Consider the following 23603-nt stretch of genomic DNA (forward strand, 5'->3'; position numbering starts at 1 on the left):
ATGTCATTTGCAACTCTGACAGAGGGAACATAAAATGATTTAAAAATTAAATTCTACTGTTGCTAAAATAGATCCATGTGCATATATTTGCCCTTTTCCAGATTTTGTACCATAATCAAGTCATAAATCGATCTCACTGTTTCCAGAATTATTTTCCTTTATTTAAGTAGCCCATGTACTAGAGGGAAGAGTCCCAGGAACATCTACCGAAGACCCAGGGGACAGCACATGTTGTCCAATGCCTTCCTCTCTGTACCAGGAAATCCATTCTTGTGACTACTAAGGATCCAAAGATGTCAAGTAATGGGGAAACCTGGGTCCTGCCCAGGCTCTGTCTGTTTTAAACTTAAAACTGAAGTGAGATAGTGGATCCATCCCACTGCTTGTGAGTTTTAAGTTCATCAGAAAACAGAAGTATCAAGTAATTTATCAAGTAATTTATCCTGTTGAATCTCATGGTTAGACAGTTACTGGGATAACACTGGTTTGGATGTTATGTAAGGAAAGCTACAAGTAGTAATCCGACATTATTTCACATGTGTATTAATATTTTTGAGAGAGAAAGACCGAGTTTGTGTCTTTTTTTTTCCTCCACATTTTCAACTGATTCATTTTTGGTACACTGTTGTAACTTTCCGACATTTTCCCCTAATAATAGGCAAGATATTTGACATTACTTGGGTTCATTTATTTTCCTTCAGTGCCTTGATACCAGGAGTAATTAGGTATTGTTATTCAATTCATACTTTAACCTTATGCTTCATATTATAAAATTAAAATCAGTTTTATTCACCTGAGGCAAAGGAGGGCCAAACATTACATAAGACACACACTACATACATAAGAGAAAAGCTCAGGTTATAGTACATTCTATTGAATAGTTTTTCCACCCATGTTTATCTTCATGGGGAAAAAAAAAAGTGTAGTTCCTTCCCATTCTTCTCTCACATTTAGCTAGGGCACGTAAAATGTGTGTCTTACACATTTGATTTTCTTCAAAACATAGTTCCTTACATATTCAAATAGTGATTTATTTCACTTGCTAATTTTGGATTACATTTATTGTTACTTCTCCCTCATAAGAATAGACAAGACATTGATATCTGCAATAATTTACTTCTTGCTTGAGATACTTAAATCTGGAAAGCAAAGAACAATCACAGGTACAGGACAGAAAACTAATGGCTGAATGTTTTCTAAAGAAGAGAAAAGAAAAGGGCATATTTAAAAATATCAGTTATCACATACCTTTCTTGAATCTATGGGGAGACCAGCTGATATCTTATCAATTTACAGATTGTAAATCCTATTCTTTTTGTAGAATTTGTAAGTGTATTTTATTCCCTTGGGTTATCTTTGAAAGAAGGAAGAAAAATACAATTTTTCTTTCTTCTTTTTTTTCCCTTGTCAAATCAAAAAAGTGTTTCCAGAATGAATTTAGGAGCATTTTGCATTTCCACTATGTTGGAAACCTGGTGGTAGAAACTGAGAGATTGAGCTCTAAGAAGCCTCTGCAATAAATAGATCAGAAAATCAGAGAAAATTCCCAGAAATTCTTCCCATGTGTGGATAAAGCTGTGTTCCTCCTCCCAGGGAAACTGTGAAACTCCTCCCAGGGAAGGCATAGCCTAGAGGTAAAATTTCCTGGGATGTGAACTGCAAAACTTGAAAAAGCTCAGATTACAAGAGTATTTGTACCATAAATGAACGTTAGGCCCTTCATGACATTTTCTTACTCATGAGTGAGTAGCTCAGAATTCCTATTCTATCCATAAACCTTCCTTGCACGTTTCCTTAGAACAGAAAACCAGATCATACTCTTCTGTTTTCAACCACACACACATACACTGTTCTTTTGGTACACGGGCCTTCCTCACCTAATAAATATGGTGCCCACAAAACCCATTTTTGGTGTTATTGATTCAACAGGTTGCATATGGATGATGAAAGTTAGTTTTCAAAATTAGATTCCTTTTCACACTCTGACCCTACACCATACCTAGGTGTGTTTACATGCCATGATTTCCTAGACATAAATATGATGCAGGTTCAAACCCAAGCTAGTTGCAATGGGTGTAAACCAATAATTTAAATGTGCTTGCATTTCATCATGTGGAAACAGAAGTCATTAGATCCGTAACTTATAATCTTCTATTCAGAGACAGAATTCTTTACATGCAATTCCAGTGTATAAACATAGCTAAAAGAAAAGCTATTCTGGTTAAAGGGGGCAAGAAGTGTGGCCCTTTCTCCTTCCTGTCCTACTTCGCTTGGGCTCTGAGTCATCCTCACAGAACCCCAGGGCTCTGCAGAAAAAGACTTCAATAACTAGATGAGAAGTTATCCAGTATCTTTTCTTACTGAAGTTACCATAGTCCTTTTTACATGTGCATTTCTATCCTATTAGAATATGTGGGGGTAGGGGCACCTAAGTGGCTGACTCTTGGTTTCAGCTCAGGTCATGATCTCAGGGTCCTTGGTATCAAGCCCAGGGCTTCACACTCAGCAGGGAGTTGCCTTGGGATTCTCTCTGTCCCTGCCTCCTCTAAAATAAATAAATTAATTTTTTAAAAAAGTGGAGGTAAAAATATACAACAGAAAAAAATTATAAACATCTATAATATGAAACAAAAATACAGAACACTAAATTAAACTTTCAAATACTGTAATTTAAAACTTATTTCGGTGGTAGTCTTAAAACAGTAAGTACACTGGACTTCATTACTAAGTCCATCTAGAAACAAGGCTACTTTTTGGAGTACTTGGAGAAATTACTATAGGTTTGAAATGATTTTCTTAAGATCAGATGGGTTTAAATAGGACTGTCTAGAGCTTTTCTTAATCTTTGAACCTCGGACAGGAATTCTATTTTTTCCCACCTTAAATTATACTATAAACAGTAAGATATCATGTGCTTAGCAATGGTTCAGATTCTGGACTTCGAAGTCAAGTGATTTAAGTTTAATTTGGGTCTTGATAGGATAGTTTCTCTGTGGCTAAATTTTCTCTAAAATTTAATCAAATAAGGTTTTAAATTTCAAAAGTAAATTAGATTATGTATAAAATTTCCTATCATAAAAAATGTTATTTTGGGGTGCCTGGGTTTCAGCTAGGGTCGTGATCCCCACGTCCTGGGATAGAGCCCCTCATCGGGTTCTCTGCTCAGCAGGAAGCCTACTTCCCTTCCTCTCTGCCTGTCAAATAAATAAATAAAATCTTTAAAAAAATGTTATTTTGACATGTTATCATGAAATATTATTTTGAACAACCATACAATTAAACAGTAAAATGTTATTTCATACTGGCCAATTTTTTAATCTAATAAATGTATATAGTGTATTCAAGTAGGAACAATTATTTGCAAAACACTTAGATGACAATAAACTCTCATTAAATTTGTGTATATATATATACACAAATTTAATCAGGTTTTTTATACATATATAGGAATATATATATATATATATATATATATATATATATAAACTTAAAGTTTACCACTCAAATGGGAGGTAGCTGCTAATTTAGGAGATGCTGTTTAAAGCTTTTAGCCATAACTTGGACCAGTGAATGAAAACACCTTGCGATTAAATCAAAAGGTGGTTACAGAATTTCCTCCTTCAGAAACAGAAAACCCAGAAGATTCAAGTGTGCTTGAGTAAACAGGGCCAAACATTTTCGTAAAAAATAAGGGAGGCAACTATAAATTCCAAACTTTCCAGTACATCCTGTGCAAGTACTCTCCAATTGTAAGGTCGGTGTACCTCCCGGACTAAGCTGTTATCTGATGATGGTGAAATGGATTCATTGTTCTGCTATAATAATGATTCTGGTAAATAAAGATTTTCTACATATTTTTCTCTCATAAAATCCAGTGGACCACTGGACCCTATATAACAAAACCCTTTTAAAATTTCATTTTGGTCTTTTTCTGAACCAATATTGGAAGTAATGCTTCTTTTAGGTTCAAAAGACATTACTAACTCAAAACCACATAGGAGAGGACTGAAAAATGCACACAAACATTTTAAAAATGTCTTTTACTATGTTTCTTAATAATTCCAGAAACTGTGTGAGATTTACTCCAGAGAATTTATGCCATTTCCAGTATGAATTTTAACTTGCTGTAATTAAATTGAAACTTTTAATTTTCCTAGGATGATTTATCCTTAATTTAAACTTAGGGGATCCTGGGCAGCTCAGTCTAAGTGTCTGCCTTTAGCTCAGATCACGATCCCAGAGTCCTGGGATCGAGCCCCTTACAGGGCTCTCTGCTTGGTGGGAAATCTGCTTCTCCCTCTTCCATTCCCCCTGCTTATGTTCCCTCTCTCGCTCTCTGTCAAATAAATAAATAAAATCTTAAAAAAAAAATCTTTAAAAAATAAATAAATTTGGTGTCATCATTCAAGGAAATAATTTGTATTTGTAATAATGCAGATTTATTTATTTATTTATTTTATTATTTATGATACTAATATTTATTTGTAATAAGTTTTCTACAGAGCCCAAAATATTAATTTTGATTTCTTTTTATTCTCCTACCTACCAAGTTTTACATAATTTATACTAATTAATTAAATCTAGAATCATTATTTGGAATATAATTTACCTTTCCAAGTAGCAATTATAGTTTCTTTGTTCATTAAGGAAAAAAATGTTTAACAAGAACAGATCCAAAATACACATTGCATTTAACCATAGTGATAAAGTTCACCAGCAATTAATAGTATTCAGATAGAAAATTAAACACACTAATGACTCTGTCAAGTAATAAGTAGTTAATTGCAAACTAGAAATGTTGTGGACATAAGAATAGCAAGTCATTTATAATAATTAATGCATTATATTAATCTTACCATGAATTTTTATTCCTAAATTAAAAATCAGGTATAAATAGCTTAAGTGTACAGTGAAAGTTTCACTATAATCAAACTGGATCATAGATCATTTTAAATGTTAATAAATGTTTACAGATGTAAAATTTTGAACATCAAAAAAGAAAATGCCACTGACCATTGAACAAGGTTTTAATATTTTTTAAACATAAAATGTAGAAAGACTTGTAACTTGGAAAACAACACAAATCCAATTTAAAAAAAAAGCCTAATGACTTTGAAAAAACAGCTACAGCTTCATGTTGTTATTGTGCTACTTCTTAAGAGTGTTATTATACTGCAGTCATCTTTTTTGTTAGAAACAAATCATATGACTTACCTTTAAATAGGCTAAGCAAGATTTTTCAATCAAAGGCTCAAACATTTGAACAGACAGTTCTTGGTAGGACCAAATGGTACTCTGCAGAAAAACTCTACACTAAAATCCTCATTACATAAAGCCTGTGAGTTTAAATATGCTTTAAAAAAAAAGTACGATATCAAATCCCAGTGAGTGGTTTGTTGCCAGAGGAATTAGGAAAAAAAAAAAAAAAAGGGAAAAGAAACCCACCCACATCACACTACTAGTACGGCTCTTACGGGTCTATTTTTATGGTCTGGTGAGGACCCATTACCTATATCTGAGATACTCAGCAGACTTTTTTTTTTTTGGCCATTTTCCCATCCAAGTAAGTCAGAGGCCAGAGAAACAAAAGGCACTGACCTGCTGATCTGCCTCTAATATATTCTATTTTCCAGTGTAATCATTATTCCAGATGATGAACTGAGTCCGGGGGGTGGAAAGTGTAAATTAAGAAGAACTGGTAATCTTACTTCCTTGTCATGATTTAGCTTACAAAACTCCACAAAACTGAAAGAAAATGCACTTCTCTAGACAGCATTAATCTAAAGTGCATGAAGACTAAGGATTTTGAAAACAGTTGGAGACACTGTCAATCAACAAGGATGATCAACGGACTTTAAAAAAGGAAACAGCATATTGTTCTAACTGGAAATTCTTAACTAATGTTTATCATTTTCTGTTAGTTTTCCAACAACTGTCATGAGCTCAGCAAAATATCCATATGAAGACAAAAATGAAATTCCCCTTAGGTTTCTTCAGCCAAAAGACAACTATTCAATAACTTAAATAGAATTACATTTAAGATGACCTTTTAATGTAGAAAGGTATATACTTAAGGTACTTTAAAGGAAAGGCAAGATTTTAAAATCTAATGAAGACAGAAGGTCTTGCGGGGGAGAGAGCCATCAATACTAAGAATACAATGAAATTGCCAAAATCATGTAAGGAAGGTCAACATCTTTACAAAGTTAAACTGCCATCTATCAGACAGGCCGCTGCATAAATGCCTCCAAGTCAACCTTGAAATAAAGCAAGCTGACAATAACAGGCAGGATATATTTAGTTCATTAGATCATATTTAAAGTAGTCCTTCTCACTGGATTGCCTGTGTTCTCCCTTCTGAGTATGGGGGACTCTCTTCGTTTGTAAGCACTGCAGTGCAACTGGACAGGAATCTCAACTGCCCTTTTTCCCTCAAGCTTTCTTTTTCCCAGGTATTTTCACAGATGCTTATATTTAAAAATGAATGCTTAGATATTAGCACTTATTAGGTATTAGGTATTATTAGGCTTTTTCTTTCTAAATCTTGAGACCACTCCATTAAGATAAAGTAGAAATGAACTTGCACAATCCCCTTGTGATTTATGCTTTTCATTTCAACAAAAGAGCTTAGAGATTTCAGGTAACTTTAATAAGAGGAGTCCTTGAAAGGACTGTGACCTTTGTTGTATTAGTAAAATGGTAATAAAGGGCTATTTCAATAACTATTTTAAGAGTATCTATCTTACTGTTTTTGAACTGCTTTGATATATTTTCTTCTCAACTTGAATTCTCACACACTGCCCCCGCCCCCAACATGATGATTCAAAAATAGCTCATAGACACAGGAGTTCAGATAGCTCCTATTATAAAGAGCAAATTTTAAACATATTGCAAAGATAGTTAAATGACGATGAAAACATGAACACCATCACAGAAAGATACTTCAGAAAAAAATACAAGCAAAATAGATGTTTTGACACTGAACTTACTTGGAACACTCATCAGTAGGCTAATGCTATCCAAACCCTCTGACTATCTCTGGAGAGAGAAATGTCACACATTCCCAAGCAGTCCAAGAATCAAATTTACATTCCCAGAGGGCAGCTGTGTTCAATCCCATAGACAGCAGTTCCTGAGTAGCTTTCTGAGTCTTGTGTGCTAAGACCCAGAAAGAGCAGAACTAGGTAAAATCTGTACATACATTTAGATTTTGAGCAAAATCGATAACTGGGACAATAAAGCAGAAAAATGCTGCACCCATTTCTGAGTAAACAATGTTGAGGTTTTCATTTTGAGAAAAGAATATGTACCCACAGTATTTTGAAGGGATGTATTTTATATGAGAGTACACCTTGCCATATGTACATCCACTAGAGCACTAGACAGATCTAGTAAAATGAAAGATGAAACTTGCAACAGAATAAAGTCCGTTTAGGCACAGCTCTCTAGGAACCCTTTTTGGTGACCACATAGGGTTTGAAATCACACAGACAAGTGAATCCTGAGGTTACTGGGCACTGGTTGAATCGAGTGGAGGTTAGTAGTTAAAGAACCTCTTACTCTTATTTTTTAATTAAAAAATGGACAAAACTAAGTAAGAGAATGGTAAGAACCAAGTGAGGGACTTCTTTGCAACACATGACAGGGGCCTCATCGCTAGCACTCAAATTCAAACCCCTTCCACTGGGCCCCTGTCCCTTTTCTCCCTTCTGTTCTATTATCTGATGATTATACAGCACTATTCTACATGGATTTGGCTTATTTTTTTGTCCTGTTTTTGCAATTGCTAGAATACTGGCTCCAAGAAGAGGGAGACATTTGTCCAGTTAGTTCACTGCTCAATCCCCAGAGTGAAGACCAGACTCAAAGCTGGTAACCAGTTAAATAAATGGATACACACAGTAATTGTCATAACCATAATATTTTAAAAGGAGTCAGAATGGGGGCCCCCGGGTGGCTCAGTAGGCTGTTTCTGACTATTGATTTGGGCTCAGGTCATGATCTCAGGATCATGACATCGAGCCCCACATCAGGTTTCATACTGGGCTTGGAGCCTGCTTCAAATTCTCTCTCCCCTCTCCTTCCCTCCCTCCCCCTTAAAAAGAAATAGCAAGGATGGTCAGAAATCAGAGGTTACTAGACTGTCTGTTCATACCACAAATATTCAATGGTTTGAGATGTAGAGCATCTGCTTTGACAGTCAACGGACCAGAGTTTGAATTTGGAGTTCATCACTTCCTAAAGTATGTGCCTTATTGCTAACTACTTTGCCTCTCTTGGTTACAGTAGAAATACTGCCTTTTCAGAGCTGTTGTAAAGATGAAGTTGATAATACTAAGGATTTAGCACAGAGCCTAACTTAGAGTGTTTAATCAACTATGGTGATCATTGGCTATTAATCAAATGTTTATGTTGGGGAATTTATTAAAGTAATATGGACAAATAAGAAATATTGAAAATTATAAAAATGTATAAAATGAGAAGTTTTGATCCCCAATTTAGTTATGTTCTCCTCAACTGCCTTAGCTTTATGAATTTTAAATTTACATACATATGTATATGGAATACTACACATACCAAATCATACTTTCTGCAACTGACTCTTCTCAAACTATATGCCTTGGAGATATCCTATTTTGGATAGAGTTATTGTTCTTTTTCCATTATTGAAAAATATCCCATAGTGAAGGATGTACTGTCTTTGAAATAACTAATCTCTTTTTTAATGGATATTTTCTTTTATTGGCAGTTCTATGATCTTACCAAACAAAGCTAAAATTCATATACAGTTAAAAAAATTTTTTAAATTTATTTATTTGACAGACAGAGATCACAAGTAGGCAGGCAGGCAGAGAGAGAGAGAGAAAGAGAGAGAGAGAGAGAGGAGGAAGCAGGCTCCCTGCTGAGCAGAGAGCCCAATGCGGGGCTCGATCCCAGGACCCTGGGATCCTGACCTGACCCGAAGGCAGAGGCTTTAACCCACTGAGCCACCCAGGCGCCCCCAGTTTTAAAATTTTTTGAGTGCATAAAAAATGAATTCTGGAACACTGAAAAGAAAATAAAATGAAAAAAAATTTTTTTTTTTTTAGTACAGCTGACACACAATGTTAGTTTCAGGTGTACAGCATGGTGATTCAACAGCTCTGTGTTGTGCCATGCTTCCAGGTGTCGCTCTCACCTGTCACCTACAACATTATTAGAATATCATTGTATGCATATATAGTTTTGTTTCCATGTTCTAGGACACCAATAAACAGCAGTGAGTGAAATTTCTAGGTCAAAAGTGTGTACTTTTTTTTGCAGGAGTGGGGAGTAGAGTTTTACCAGATTTCTGTTTATACATCTACACCACAACGTGTGAGACTACCTGTCTACAAACACACTCATACTGGTTTATACTGAATTTTGAGTTTTTAACAAGTACTTTTTTATTGGTAAATATTCAAACGAATGAAGTTGAACCTATTTTCTTAGGTATATTAGCCATTTCTATTCTAAAATATTTGTGAGGGGTGCCTGGGTGGCTTAGTCAGTTGAGTGTCTGATTCTTGGTGTCTGCTCAGGTCCTGATGTCTCAGGGTTGTGAGACCTAGCCCTGCGTGGGTTCCATGCTCAGGAGCAAGTCTGCTTGGGATTCTCTCTCTCCCTCTCTCTCCGTCCCTCCTATGCTCGTGCACACACGCTGTCTCTAAAACCAATAAATCTCTAAAGTATTTGTGATTCTATTCTGGTCCATCTTTCTTCTATGAATTTGTTTGTCCTTTCCTTGTTAATTACTAAGGAACTAGCCAGTCTTTTGACATTTGACAGTTTTTAAAAAATTTTGATAATATTTAACTTCATTTTTTGTCTAATTTTATACTACTAAAGTTTAAAGTTTTTATGCCATTAACTTTCACAGTAATTTCCTTTAACATATTGTGTCATACTTTGAAAGACTCTCTTCATTTCAAAAATATTAAAAGTAATCATTCTTTTAGTATTTGTAGGGTTTAAATAAAATCATTTGTAACAATATTTTTGGATAAGCTGATTCATGGAATTTAACGCTTATGAAGTAAAAGAGGAAGAAGAAAGGGAATTGAGTAACAAATATTGCAACATATTTGAGAAGCAGATGATGTACACAGTGTGAGGACTCTAAAAGAGGGGTCACATGGCCTGGGTTCTGATCACTGCTTATTAACAACAACAAGATTTGTGGACTCTGTAACACACAGTCATTGTAATTCTGATTTCCATTCATCACAAAGGGGATAATCATACAGAATTCACCTACACCCTCAGGCAGAAAGATCAAATCAGGTATTAGGTTTAAAACTAATATAAATCTGTATGCAGCTTCTACTAGGAGATGGAATTTTTTAGGTGTTTGGCTTTTTTGCTTGTTTGTTTTTGTTTTTGTTTTTTACAGGCCAGGAAATGAAAAATCATCTTAGTATGATAGAAGAATCTTAGTATAATATACAATGCAATTTTAGTTGCATGGGTATGCAAAGACCTACTAATTATGATGATGACATAAGGGAGCTCAGACACACTGGAGGCTTGTTGAACTAAGTCTTTCACCTGTGTTACCTCAAGGACCTGCAATACCACCTCCCTGTGCCTTTAGATAACTGAGGTCACAAAGCTGGTGTGCGTCAAAGCCCGGATTAAAACCCAGATAGACTGAATGAAGAGCCTATACTCTTTTCTGAAAGAAAACAAGAATGAAAAGTTCTTAATCAATACCTAAATTTGCATATACCCTGACACATTTGTACACATTGAACAACAATTTTTAAAAAACTGATGTTACCTTTAGAAGAAAATGATTTCTAACCACAACAGAGAATGAACAGTAAATGTGTAGTCTGTAAGTGGTTACTAAGTGAATTATTTTGAAATTAAATAAATCCTCCTAAAGGCCTGTAAATGATTTCAGAACATTAGCTACCAATGTCAAACCATAAGTAAAATTTATCACTTTAATCTTTGGGGATAACTAATCATAACATATACACATATGTATACATATTTATGCATATGTATATACACACATAGACATATATATAATAGATATAATACATCTATTATTTTCAATTGCTACCTTGCTTATTTGTGAAAGCATCAAACCAATGGCATGTTTTACCTGCTTTCTATGGTGAAAAAGGACTTCACATGCAGGAATAAAAATAAATGAATATAGATGCACATAATTAAGACATAACAGTATAATGTCATGCCAGTCAAAGCTTGAGAAACTAAAACAGAGGCTTCTAAGATGGCCTTAGAAGAGAATTTCAAGGACACCATTAAAGGTAAAATGCAGAATGTCAGGGTAATTAAAGTTCAGATTTAAACCATGTAATCTAATGACTGGAAACACAGGATTAAAGCAAAGACACTACATTAAAATGAGAAAGTAAACTTACCCATATATTTAATAGAAGCCATGGTAGGAGCTGTGTGGAAAAGAGATTGAAGAGAGAACACCTCTGTATATGTGGCCAGTGCTCTGTGGGCAGGGCCAAATCAATATGTAAATTTCACAGGCCATCTAATAATGTTGACAGACCTAGTCTTTACTTCAACAGTTTGCTAAGCTGACTCAGCTCGGGAAGGGGGAAGAAAATAAGGCAATATTTAAATGATACTAAGAAGCATAAGGAAAAGGTATGATCAGCGTAGTTGTCAGAGGAATTTGTGCTCATGCACTAAATGGAAAATTATTAGGGGTAAAAACAAAAATATTCAGGTGAAAGGATAACTAGGTCTGAAAACACGGCATGGGGAAATAGTAGGAAAGAAAGCACAATAATCAATAAGGAAAACAAGCCGTTAACAAATGCCAAATTAGAAAAGGTTGAGGAAAAAAATATATAACACCTATTATTTTGAAATTTCACAGGATAAATATTTAAAAAAATGACTGAGCTAAAGAGGAAGCACATTTGATTCCTAAGAAATGGGGCGCCTGGGTGGCTCAGTGGGTTAAGCCACTGCCTTCGGCTCAGGTCATGATCTCAGGGTCCTGGGATCGAGCCCCGCATCCGGCTCTCTGCTCAGCGGGGAGCCTGCTTCCCCTTCTCTCTCTCCGCCTGCCTCTCTGCCTACTTGTGATCTCTCTCTGTCAAATAAGACCCCTGAAGTGGGGTCTTAAAAATGAAATAAAATAAAGAAGGCTTAGCAAAATCCAGTTATGTTTGTGCTAGCTCATGGCTTGATCAAAATGAGGTACTTTCAAACGCTAAAGATATCAGGGAAACCATCAGGGAAAATTGAAGAGTGTGGCAAAGGCACAACAAAAAAATTTACACAAAGAAATCAGCTGAATAATGAGAATCAAAGTGATTTTGTTCCGTTTCGTAGACATACTAACCACCTTAATTGTATGAACATCCATGCCACTGGACTATCTGTTACCTTAAGTTCAAAGATACACAACTCTTGGACATCAGATTCCTGTAAGAGTTAAATGCACATGCATGTGCACACCATGCACACATGCATGCACATGTATGCACACACTTTTCCAGGGACATAGAAGCATACCTAATTAGGTCTCTTTAAAGATGAAAAGAAGTTTCTAAGATGCAGGTTATACAACAACAATTTATTTTTAAAAATCACCACACAGGAAAAAATACACTCCTGTAGCCTTTCTTTTTCTGTTTGTCTGAAGTGGAAGAGTTTTACACTACAAAGAATCACTTGGCATAAAGCCTACATTTGAGTGACACAGCCGCCTCTCCTAGAAGGTTTAAGGGAGCATAAAACAGTCTATCAGTCCTAGAGTGAAATCAAATCATCAGCGTCATTCATGCTGGTTCTTAGTGGGCTTAAAAGAAGGGTTTGCTCTTGGGCAAGCCTGAGTTTCCTGCCTTCAAAGAGACCCACAAGTTTAGGTTAGAGTGCTACGTTTCCAATGAGCTCCTTGGGAGAACTTGAAATATATTCTTAAGATTTCCAAGAATCCACTGGATTCAAGGTGGGAACATCTTACACTAGAGGTAGTTTTCAGTTTGAATAAAGCCTCGTACAGTAGTAAGAAAACAACAACAAAAACACTGAAAATATACACATGCACACACAGACTGTTTATATAAATATGTATGATAAAGTTTCCAGAAGCAAATATTTACCTGGAAATGTTATGAATCATTTAGCTCACGTCTTTTAAATATTTCAACAGGCATATTCCAGATACCATAAACATAAGAACCTAGATGGAATAAAAAGTGATACACTACCACTCTGTGACACAGACAGATAGGTGAATTCAGGATAATTCTAAAATATCAAAACCCTGAAACTGGCCTCCATGTGTCTCTGTGATCGCAAGGTTATCTGCTCATGGCTCATTAGAGGTAGAGTAAAACCTTCCCCTCTGTAATCTCTACACTTTGATTCTGAATCATAAAGAAGTTTGACTTGCCTATGAAACTGAATTTTGGCTGTGACATTTCAGTAGCAGCAGCGTTAAAGCCTGCACTGTGGGGCACCTGGGTGGCTCAGTCCCTTAAGCATCTGCCTTCTGCTAGGCTCATGATCCCAGGGGCCTGGGATAGAGCCCGCATTGGGCTCCTTCTCCCTCTCCTCCCACTCCTGCTCTCTCTCGCTATCTCTCTCTCTCTCTCAAATAAAATCTTAAAAAAAAAAAAAAAAAAGAGAGAGAAAAGAAAAAAAAAGCGTACGTTGCACTTTGGGGCATTGAGAGTAAAACTGATCAAGGAAATCACCTGGAGGTAACTGTACTGGGGAGGTTTAGGTGGATTTAGGCAGCATCTGCCCCGTCTCTCTGCACAAGTCTCTGTCCTCGTCCTAGCTCTGCAACAAGCAACCCAGGACCCAAAACATGTTTCTCATGACCATCCCTTTCAGATTCCTGACGGTCATTCTTCTCTTTTGTTCTGAGGGTGTGATTCAAGTAAACAGCAGCGGCTTGTAGAGTATGAATTGCTACAGAATGTCAGCCTCGCCTGACTCAGTCCTGCTGGTTTTGTTCTGCTTCATGACCTCCTCTCTCCTCAGGGACTGGACCCAGCTGTTTTCCTGGCCGTGGGGGCCTGAGGTCTGTCTGTTGTGGTATGCAGCCAGGCAAACTGTCCCCCTCCACCATGCCTCCAGCTCATGGGTAAGGAGACAATTGTGAACTGGAGTGCTTCTGTTCTCTGAGGGCGTTTCACTGGACTCTGTGAGGCTCTTCTGTTAACAGCACAGTGCTTTCCTGTTCCGAGTGAATGCGGAGAATATGATTGTTTTCCCAAGCCACAGATACAAGGCTCGGAGCAGCATCCTCCATGTATTCCAAGGGCTAAAAACCATTTCCTGGATATGATCCAAGAATGAGGCTAAGCCTGTTTTTCCTCTCATTTCCTACAACTCCTCAGGGAAAACTGGGTCATCATGGTAGGTTGGAGGAAAGGCAGCTACCTCGGGTAATACTGGGAGCTGAAGGGAGTCCATGAAAGCACGGAAACCATACCATTTCATGAACTAACTCATTTCAAAAATAGAAACCATGAAAATATTTCCTACGTTATAAAGAGGCATGTCCCCAAATATTGTTTTTATAATAAGTCTCAGCATAGATTTCTACCTTTCATAAGCTTCTCTTTTAATTTTTCCTTCTTTTCCTTGGTCACCCTACATGTATTTGTCCTGGTTGGTTTCTATGCACCTATTGGGTATTTCGTTTTTATTTTTCTAGTATTTTGTCAAAAGGGTCCATGATTTTGGTTATATAAATTTGGAGTTGCATCCAAAATTACTTCGCGCAGTTGCATTTACAGAAGCATGGCTATCCCTAAATCAGCGGAAATCATGAATTCATTTGACCCTTCGCTCTTTTTACAAACAGGTGCACATTATCCACTTAACAGATATTTCTGTTTTGAAAGGCATCCAGCCTCCAAATGGGAATTCAATATACCAAATGTTATCAGAAAATACTTTTGCCTAAACTTTGCCTTATTTTGTCACTTGTTCTTTTAACCTCCTATTTACCGCCCTGTGAAGTATAAAATATTTAAATTATTCAAACCATGAAACTAAAAAAAATGAAGATTAAATTATACTTATACTATTTACTAGTAGACTTTCTCTGGCTCATGTCAGCTAGGTTAGGGGAAATATACTGTCTGATTTTCTTTTTAAGTCTTTTGGTGCAAATTTATCACTTGGGAAACTTTCTTTCTAGAATAGTCTACCATTGTTTAGGTCACTCTTTCAATCTTCCTCTGATCCTAGGGGAATAAAATTAAAACTGAGAATAATTTTTTTTTTAAGTCCAGTACACAAGTGTTAAGACATGTTTTGGGAAACTGGCTTTGATTTTTAAAGATGAAACATAATGAACAAATCTGACTAAATTCAGCCATTTTAACTGACTAAATCATGATCTGTAAGGGATATTTCATTATGCTTGAGAACTTCCCAGAGGAAAGACAGACAGTAACATTTCTTCAGGAGCTTCACACCCTCAGATCCTTAGTTCCTCCCGTGTAGGAAGGAGCAGCTTGTGACATGGAAGCCATGAGTAGCTGACTCAGCTTTTAGAGATGCCCTTAAATATTAAGTTCAGAAGGAAAATTTAAAAACCGCTCCCTGTTTTTATTTATAAAGGTTTTGATTCTAGAGACTCTCCTCTAAAAATACAAATGTTCCATTTAATACTTTCCTTTAATTAAATGGAGAGTGTTACCAGAACATACATTTTCCCTCAGGACTCAAGAAGACATTGGTCAACATTGCACAACATGGGTGGGAATCACTCTTTCTACTATTATTTCTCCCCCATCCCCATCCTCAATGTAGAAGAATAAGGAAACACATATGCATGCTGCTGGAGAACTTCTCAAAATCTCAAGGCAAGTCAGTCCAAGTCAAAGACAACACCCCAAGAAAGGGAAGTACAGAAAAAGTTAAGGAGAAAGAACTAGCAAGTTTGATCCAACTATGCATAAAGAGTACTAACTGGAGTTTTCAGTTATGTGGACAGCCAAAAATCCCTGGGTTGATTCAGCTAGCTTGAGTTAAAAGCACCCAAACTTTGGGTTACAAGACCCAGTCTATGTAAAATGTGGACCTCAGGTCACATATATTTCAAGCAACTAAAATATCTAACCAAAGTTCTGGTTCATTAAGTGTGGTCAAGAAATAGGACTTAACCAGGAGGCCTTTAAAAAAAAAAAAGTAAGAAATATGGTTTTCTACACTACATGCTACAGAGATATTAATATTAAGCACATATAAAATACCATGTGACTATATTTTCTTCTATGTATCTCCAGAACTCCTTAGTGTTATACTCACAAAAGGTGTTATAAAAAGCTCAATTCATCATTTGTTTGTTTATTCATGACTTGCAAGGGAGTCCGTCACCATAGAGCTCCCTATAATGTACTTACTGGGAACTATGTCAGTAGTGTTTATCATTATATCCCAGATTTTAAAACAGTGGCTGCCACATAATAGGTGTTCAAATACGCATTGAATAGATACTGAAAAGCCTATAGGAGAGGTACCGCAGCATAGATAAAAAAGAGACATGGGTATGTTGAATACTTTGGTAGAAGAGGGGTTACCAGGTTATCTGACATCAAGTTTAAAAGGACTGCTTATCTTTTTCACAGCAAAGGAAACAGTCAACACAACCAAAAGACAACTGACAGAATAGGAGAAGATATTCACAAATGACATATCAGATAAAGGGCTAGTATACAAAATCTATAAAAGCTTATCAAACTCAACACTCAAAGAACAAATAATCCAACCAAGAAACGGGCAGAAGACATGAACAGACATTTCTACAGAGAAGATATACAAAGGCCAACAGACACATGAAAAAGTGTTCAATATCACTTGGTATCAGGGAAATAAGAATCAAAACCACAGTGAGATACCACCTCACACCAGTCAGAACGGCTCAAATAAACCAGTGAGGAAACAACAGATGTTGGCGAGGATGCGGAGAAAGGGGAACCCTCCCATACTGTTGGTGGAAATGCAAGCTGGTGCAGCCACTCTGGAAAACGGTATGGAAGTTCCTCCAAAAGTTGAAAATAGAGCTCCCTATGACCCAGCAATTGCACTATGGGGTATTTACCCTAAAGGTACAAATGTAGTAATCCGAAGGGGTACGTGCACCCCAATGTTTATAGCAGCAATGACCACAATAGCCAAACTATGGAAAAGAACCTAGATGTCCATCAACAGATGAATGGATAAAGGTGTGGTATATATGTACAACAGAATACTATGCAGCCATTAAAAACCCCCGAAATCTTGCCATTTGCAATGACATGGATGAAACTAGAGGGTATGATGCTAAGCCAAAGCCAAATAAATCAATCAGAGAAAGACAATTATCATATATATCTCTGATTAGACTCTGAGAGGAAGGGTGGGGTGGTTGTAGGGGTTAAAGAGGGAAAAAATGAAACAGGATGGGACTGGGGAGGGAGACAAACTATAAGAGACTCAATCTCAGGAAACAAACATTGTTGCTGGAGGGTGGGGGGTTAGGGATAGGGTGGCTGGGTGATGGACACTGGGGAGGGTATGTGCTATGGTGAATGCTGTGAATTGTTGATTCAAGACTATTGATTCACAGACCTGTACCCCGGAAGCAAATAATACGTTACATGTTAATTAAAAAAAAAAAAAAAAAAGACTTCTTGTTTTCCAGGTATGTGTGTGTATATGTATGTATGTGTGTGTGTGTATATATATATATATTTTTTTTTTTTTTCCCAGTAAGACACCAGGCATGAAATCAAACAAAGTACAGTTGGGATCTGCTTTCAGCAAAAATCTGCACATATTGAACCAACAGTCTGATTGTTCCACATGAGACGATGTCCTTATGAAGGGCTTTACTTCTATCAGTTCACAGATATTTACTGAGAACTGCAATGCAAGGATGAAGGACATGGTCCTATATAATAAGATCTTTGCAAGTGTTTTAAATGAATCTAATATACCAATTATGTTTATCGGTCCACAGCAAGGAAGAGACATTTATTTATTAAAATGAAGATCTCTACAGTCGCCTGAGAGTTTCACTTGTTTGGGTATCCAACTCTTGATTGGGCTCAGGTCATGATCTCGGGGTCAAGGGACTGAGCCCTGTGATGAGCTCTGCACTTAGTGGGAAGTCTGCTTCTCTCCCTCTTTTCTCCACCTATGTTCCGCCCCCACCTGTGTGTGCACATACGCACTCTCTAAAATAAATCTTTAAAAAAAATGAAGATTTCCAAATATTGTTTTAAAGATTTATTTATTTATTTATTTATTTGACAGGCAGAGATCACAAGTAGGCAGAGAGGCAGGCAGAGAGAGAGGAAGGGAAGCAGGCTCCCTGCTGAGCAGAGAGCCTGACAGGGGGCTCGATCCCAGGACCCTGGGATCATGACCTGAGCCAAAGGCAGAGGCTTTAACCCACTGAGCCACGCAGGTGTCCCTGATTTCCAAATTTGTTAAAAAACATGATTCAATATTTGATGTAGACCATAATAAGTGTTTTTTTAAAAAAATATTTTATTTATTTGACAGAGATCACAAGTAAGCAGAGAGGCAAGCAGAGAGAAAAAGGGGGAAGCAAGCTCCCCGCTGAGCAGAGAGCCTGATGCGGAGCTCCATCCCAGGTCCCTGGGATCATGACCTGAGCCAAAGGCAGAGGCTTAACCCACTGAGCCACCCAGGTGCCCCAGGGTGTTATATTATTTTGCCTATTAGAATTTTTTCCAAGTTTTCCAAATATTATACTCTACCATCTAACTTTTTACATGCCAATCTATCTTTTTACAAACTAATTTAGGTAATCCTTTGCTAATAGTTTGACTCCTCTGGGTTGTCTAGAAGACTTGTTCTGGACTGCTCACTTATTTTGTTACGAAACAGTGGGCCTTAGTATCTGACTTCAAAATGCACCTTTGGCAAGAGGGTTAGTATGGTGCAGTCATTGGAGCCTTAAACAGGCACCCCTGGGAAGTGGCTTTTCTGTTCTGAGAGCAGTTGGTTCAAGAAAAATGACCTAAGTTCCGTCTTTGTACTTCTTTCCATCCATGAGATGAGACATATTATCATTAAGTTGGGCATCAGCCAGCTGAAAAAGACATGCTGGAGGATCCAACACACTGATCAGTTTCAGAATTCTGTCGAAATGAACAAAGTACAAAGAACAAATTGGAAATATCACCAAATGTATCCTTCCTTGTCCCATGAAAACCTGAGCCACACTGATTTTTTTTTTTGTTTGCTCTCAGGAGAACCTTTAATGCAATGAACTCTTAAATATCAAAACAAAATGCATAAATGCCAAAACCCAGGAGAGAAGGACGGCAGGTAGAACCTGGTAGCATTCTTTCCTCAGGAGAGGCTGCAGGCTCCAGCTCTGCTAGGGACTAGAATAAACACGGGGAAGTTGGGATCAACAGGGAGAGGAGAGGGATACGGCGCCCACCTACGGCGAGGTGCAGAGATTACAGTCAAATAGAGCATGAATATACAAAAAGTATGAAAAGATGTCATTAAAATCTGAAACCATGTCTAAAAGCAGAAAAGACAAAATAGTTGCAAAGGTACTACGGGGAGCAAACATTCAAAGTGAGGATGAGAGTAGGTCTCTAAGGTCTTTTCCATTATTGCAAAAATGTGCTTTCCAAATAAATGATCTAATACATTTGTGTGTCAGATGACATGGCATATCACTTAAAGCACAAGATTTAAAAAGAAAAAATTGTGTAAAACACATTTACTGTATGCAAATAAAGAGTTAATATAAAATGAAAATGTTTAGCATAACATACATAGATATATTTACAGATCATTTGCATGGAGCGATTAATCTAAGTCAAATTTACAGAACCTTTTTATTATCACATAGATTAAATACTTTACTAGTCCTGCTTTCTCATGCTTTCAATTTAATGAAAATCATTTGTATAAAAGCAAGGTAGGCAATGGACTAATAACCAACACACATAATATGCTAGAAATAACAAAAATTTTCATGTAGTTTCTACCCATTATAAACTATAGGTCGCTATTTTGAAATCTGGTAGTCTGTGATTTTATTTTTAGTTTGACTGTATAAATAATAGAAAGTACTGTTACAACAGAGGACCTGATCTGAATAGTCTTACCAGCGAAGTACGGAGATGTGGCACCGCGCCAGCTATGTTGGCTCTGCATTCACTGATAAACTGGGTTACCATAGCAAGCCCATAGTCACTCAGTCTCTAAGCAACCTAAGACTCCGCAGACTTCAGATACTTAGGAATTCACTGATCTTTCATCATCCTTAAGGGAGAAATACGAAAACCCGTGGTATCAAATTTAGTGCGGGATTCCCTGATGACCCAGTAGACCTCCTATAAAATGCTCCTGTGTTGACACCCATTTGACTTATTAAAGAATAGTATTTGATTATATATATATATATATATATATATATATATATATATACATGTGTGTGTATATATATATGTGTATATATATATAGAATACATATACGTATGTATGTATATGGGATTGATGATCAGAGTGTTAAGTGGGTGATATCAGGTACAAATATTCATTCAACAAATATTTGTTTGCCCAACCCGTACTTGGTACTGATCATTTTCTGTACCTGGTATCATCCACTTAACACTCTGATCATATATGTGTGTGTGTATATATATATATATATATATATTCATATTCAAACTGTCTAAAGACAAAGTCATCTGCATAATGCTGGCATTTACAAAATCCTGACCCTTTAGTAGAAAAACTATATCTGTTTAGTTGCATTACCTCACAGCACATCATTTCAATTTTTTGTTTGTTTGTTTTCTAATGGCTTACATTTAGGTAACATATGTAATGGCCTGTAATCTGGTACCAAAATGTTTAGTTACAGCATGTCCAGAATGCTTCAGTAATATTAACCACGCATATGTCAAACAGAATTGTGTAGGTCTGAGGTACAAGCAAGGTCACAAATGATTCTTTGAATGAGGTTCTATTAGCATTTCCTGTCCCTAGCTCTGTCAAACACTCTCTCTCCTTGGTCCCCTTGTCTTCACACAATACCCACAGATGTGAACTGAAAGCTGTCTTATAATTCACAAGGTTTACTTTCCAACTATTTAAGATCATTTAAGTTAAGGGATACAGATATCATTTGTTCCCACAGAACACTGTATCACAATGCAGGTCAAAATAAAATGCCATGACTAGAAATGGTTGTATGCGACCAGTAAAATGGCTATGTCTGAAATCTGTAAAAATGTTACCAAATTCTAGTATCTGATCTTTGATGCCTCCTATCATCATTCCATGTGGCTGGTTCTTACCATCAGAAACAGTGTAGGAATGATGTGCAACCCGAAAACTGCTTTTCATGGAATGGCTAATTTTTTAATGTTAATTCCTGTATCTTCTTAGCCTTTGAATCAAAGATTTGGTAATCACAATACGATGACCAAGTTCTCTCACCTGAGTATAAAAAAAACAAAGTTGCAAAGTTACCTCTCAAACAAGTCACAGGAGCCAGCTGTCCACTCGAGTCACACCAGGAAATGTCCGCAGGACAAACTCTACCTGTGACCTCTAGGGATTACTGCTGACTCTAAGTGTGGAAGAGAGCCGCTGCTTCCTCCGAGACTGGGAAGAAAACACTCTGCCTTACAATCTTAATACCGGTGAGTTCAAAACTTGCGTAATGATATTGTAACTGCTTCTTCACGTAAGAAATGACCCTCTACAACAGTCTTCCTGGGAATAGGTATTCTTAAAGAGTAAAAGACAACAGAGCATGAATTTGCCCTTTAGTAGGTTATTGCTCTATTAAGATATTCCTCCGTTGCTGTGTGTGTATAAGCACTTGTACATTGGAGGGTCTGAAGACTTTCAAATATCTTTGAAGACCCTCTTATCACTTAGTAATGTACTTCTCACTGACAAGATCACAGCCAAGTTACTCCACCTGACCAACTCTTCCCATTTTCTTTTACTTTCTATAACTTCTTATCTAAAAGCTTTGGTTAGGCTGCCTGTAGGTGCAGGTCTCACTCACTCACTGAGAGAAGAGAAAAAATACAAGTAGAGCTTACAGTGGACAAGAAGAAAGCAACGATCAGATCAACATAGAGATCTGAGTGTTGCAGGCACTGGTCTTGAGTCCTACGTTGTTAAGCTAGAAAACTTCACAGTGATTACATAAGCGTAGTTACCAGTTCGAAGTCCGGTGAAAAAACCCAGGGCCACCAATATTAACTCACTTGCAAGATGCTGGTTGGAAGACAACGGAATTAACACTGATAACTGTGGTTGAGTCTGGCCCAAGTTCAGGGTCAAGTCCCTGCTGTACATCAGTCAGCCCCACCTCCAAGTATCCAAGAATGGCTGTGGAATTTTGAGTGACACTCCACTTAGGCAGTGGGATTCCTAAGCCACAGTAAACCCTGCCGCCAGTGTTTACCAACCTCCCCAGCAAGAGAGTGAGCTGCTCCTCACTCTGGTTCTTTCCCTTAAAAAAAGAAAGAGAGAGAGAGAGAGAGAAACAATTACTCTGTGACGTTTAAAAGAACACAGAAGCAGGTCCCTCTCCAGGGATCTCCCTACTTACTTTCTCAAGGCAACTCCCTAGACTCTTTTCATCCTGTGTCTTTGTTACAGGACTCTGCAGTCCTCCTAGGAACCATACAACAACACGCATGCTTGTCTTTAGGATAAGAAACAAAGCATTGATGACTATTCTAGTTTGTGAAAGCTGGAGAGAAGAGGTTTCTGGTGCAGGGCCTCACAAAATGAGCAAATTCAGGTCTACAAGAATCATGACATTCTTTGGCCATAGAAGAGAACCAGGATAGCAGTATTTGGTGGGCAACTCATTAGAATAAAAAATTGAAACAAAGACACTCCAACACCAAATCAAACCAATATGGTATATGCTAAATTGGACAAAATGAAAGCTGATTTTCCCCACATCATTTAGGCAATAGTTCCCTGGGGAGACTGTTGATGACATGAGTCCTTATCCATACACGTGCTCCATAAAGATTTATCATGTGGCCACGAGGTGCCCAGAAGTCCGTCCCAAAAAGGAAGAAAGCATGACTCCTATTGTAAGGTTTTCTGTAAAGTACTTCAAATACTTCTATAGGTACTTCAAATACTTCTATAGGAAAACAGCCCACGAGCACTAAGCATTTTTAAGCTACCTTCTCAAAACGGGCTGCTATCCTGGCTACGAATGCTCATCGTCAAGCTATTTAGCATGTAACCAAAGTCTATAATTTTGTTATCTTTATCTCCTAAAATCAGAAAATGTCCCTAAAAAATGTCCACTGAAAATTGTAAGGTTTTCAGTGATGAAGTGAAAGATTTATGAGTTGGCTAGACATATGGCTAACTCCCTCCTCTTACATTGTAGGCTGAGAAATGACCCATTGTCTAGCTTTTGATTTGGGGGTATTCCTGGTTATCTGCCTGGAACTGGGTGGTTAGCTGAATTCCATTGTGAGCATGTTACGCATATGCCTCTGACTCATCCATGTAAGACGTACTGGGCCTACGGAGAGCGAAGGGTTCCCGGAGCATGAGCACCAGGTTGAGTTCCTGCTTGT

At 37.2% G+C, this 23603-nt stretch overlaps 1 protein-coding gene across 4 annotated transcripts in view; it reads right to left on the reverse strand.

Moving 5' to 3' along the window:
• CD36 (CD36 molecule) overlaps positions 1 to 23603 on the reverse strand; it is an 81131-nt gene that overhangs the window by 33333 nt on the left and 24195 nt on the right. The window contains exon 1 of one of the 4 annotated variants that reach the window (XM_059396953.1): positions 11418 to 11524. The exons of 1 other annotated variant lie outside the window; for it this stretch is intronic. The gene's annotated coding sequence lies outside the window, so the exon portion shown is untranslated. Of the gene's footprint in view, positions 1 to 5214; positions 5343 to 5598; positions 5659 to 11417; positions 11525 to 23603 lie in introns of those variants that run through there. 2 more of the 4 variants (XM_059396956.1, XM_059396954.1) reach the window with 2 other exon arrangements.

This window comes from Mustela nigripes, chromosome 4, assembly GCF_022355385.1.
Source record: "Mustela nigripes isolate SB6536 chromosome 4, MUSNIG.SB6536, whole genome shotgun sequence".
Taxonomy (NCBI): Eukaryota; Metazoa; Chordata; class Mammalia; order Carnivora; family Mustelidae; genus Mustela; species Mustela nigripes.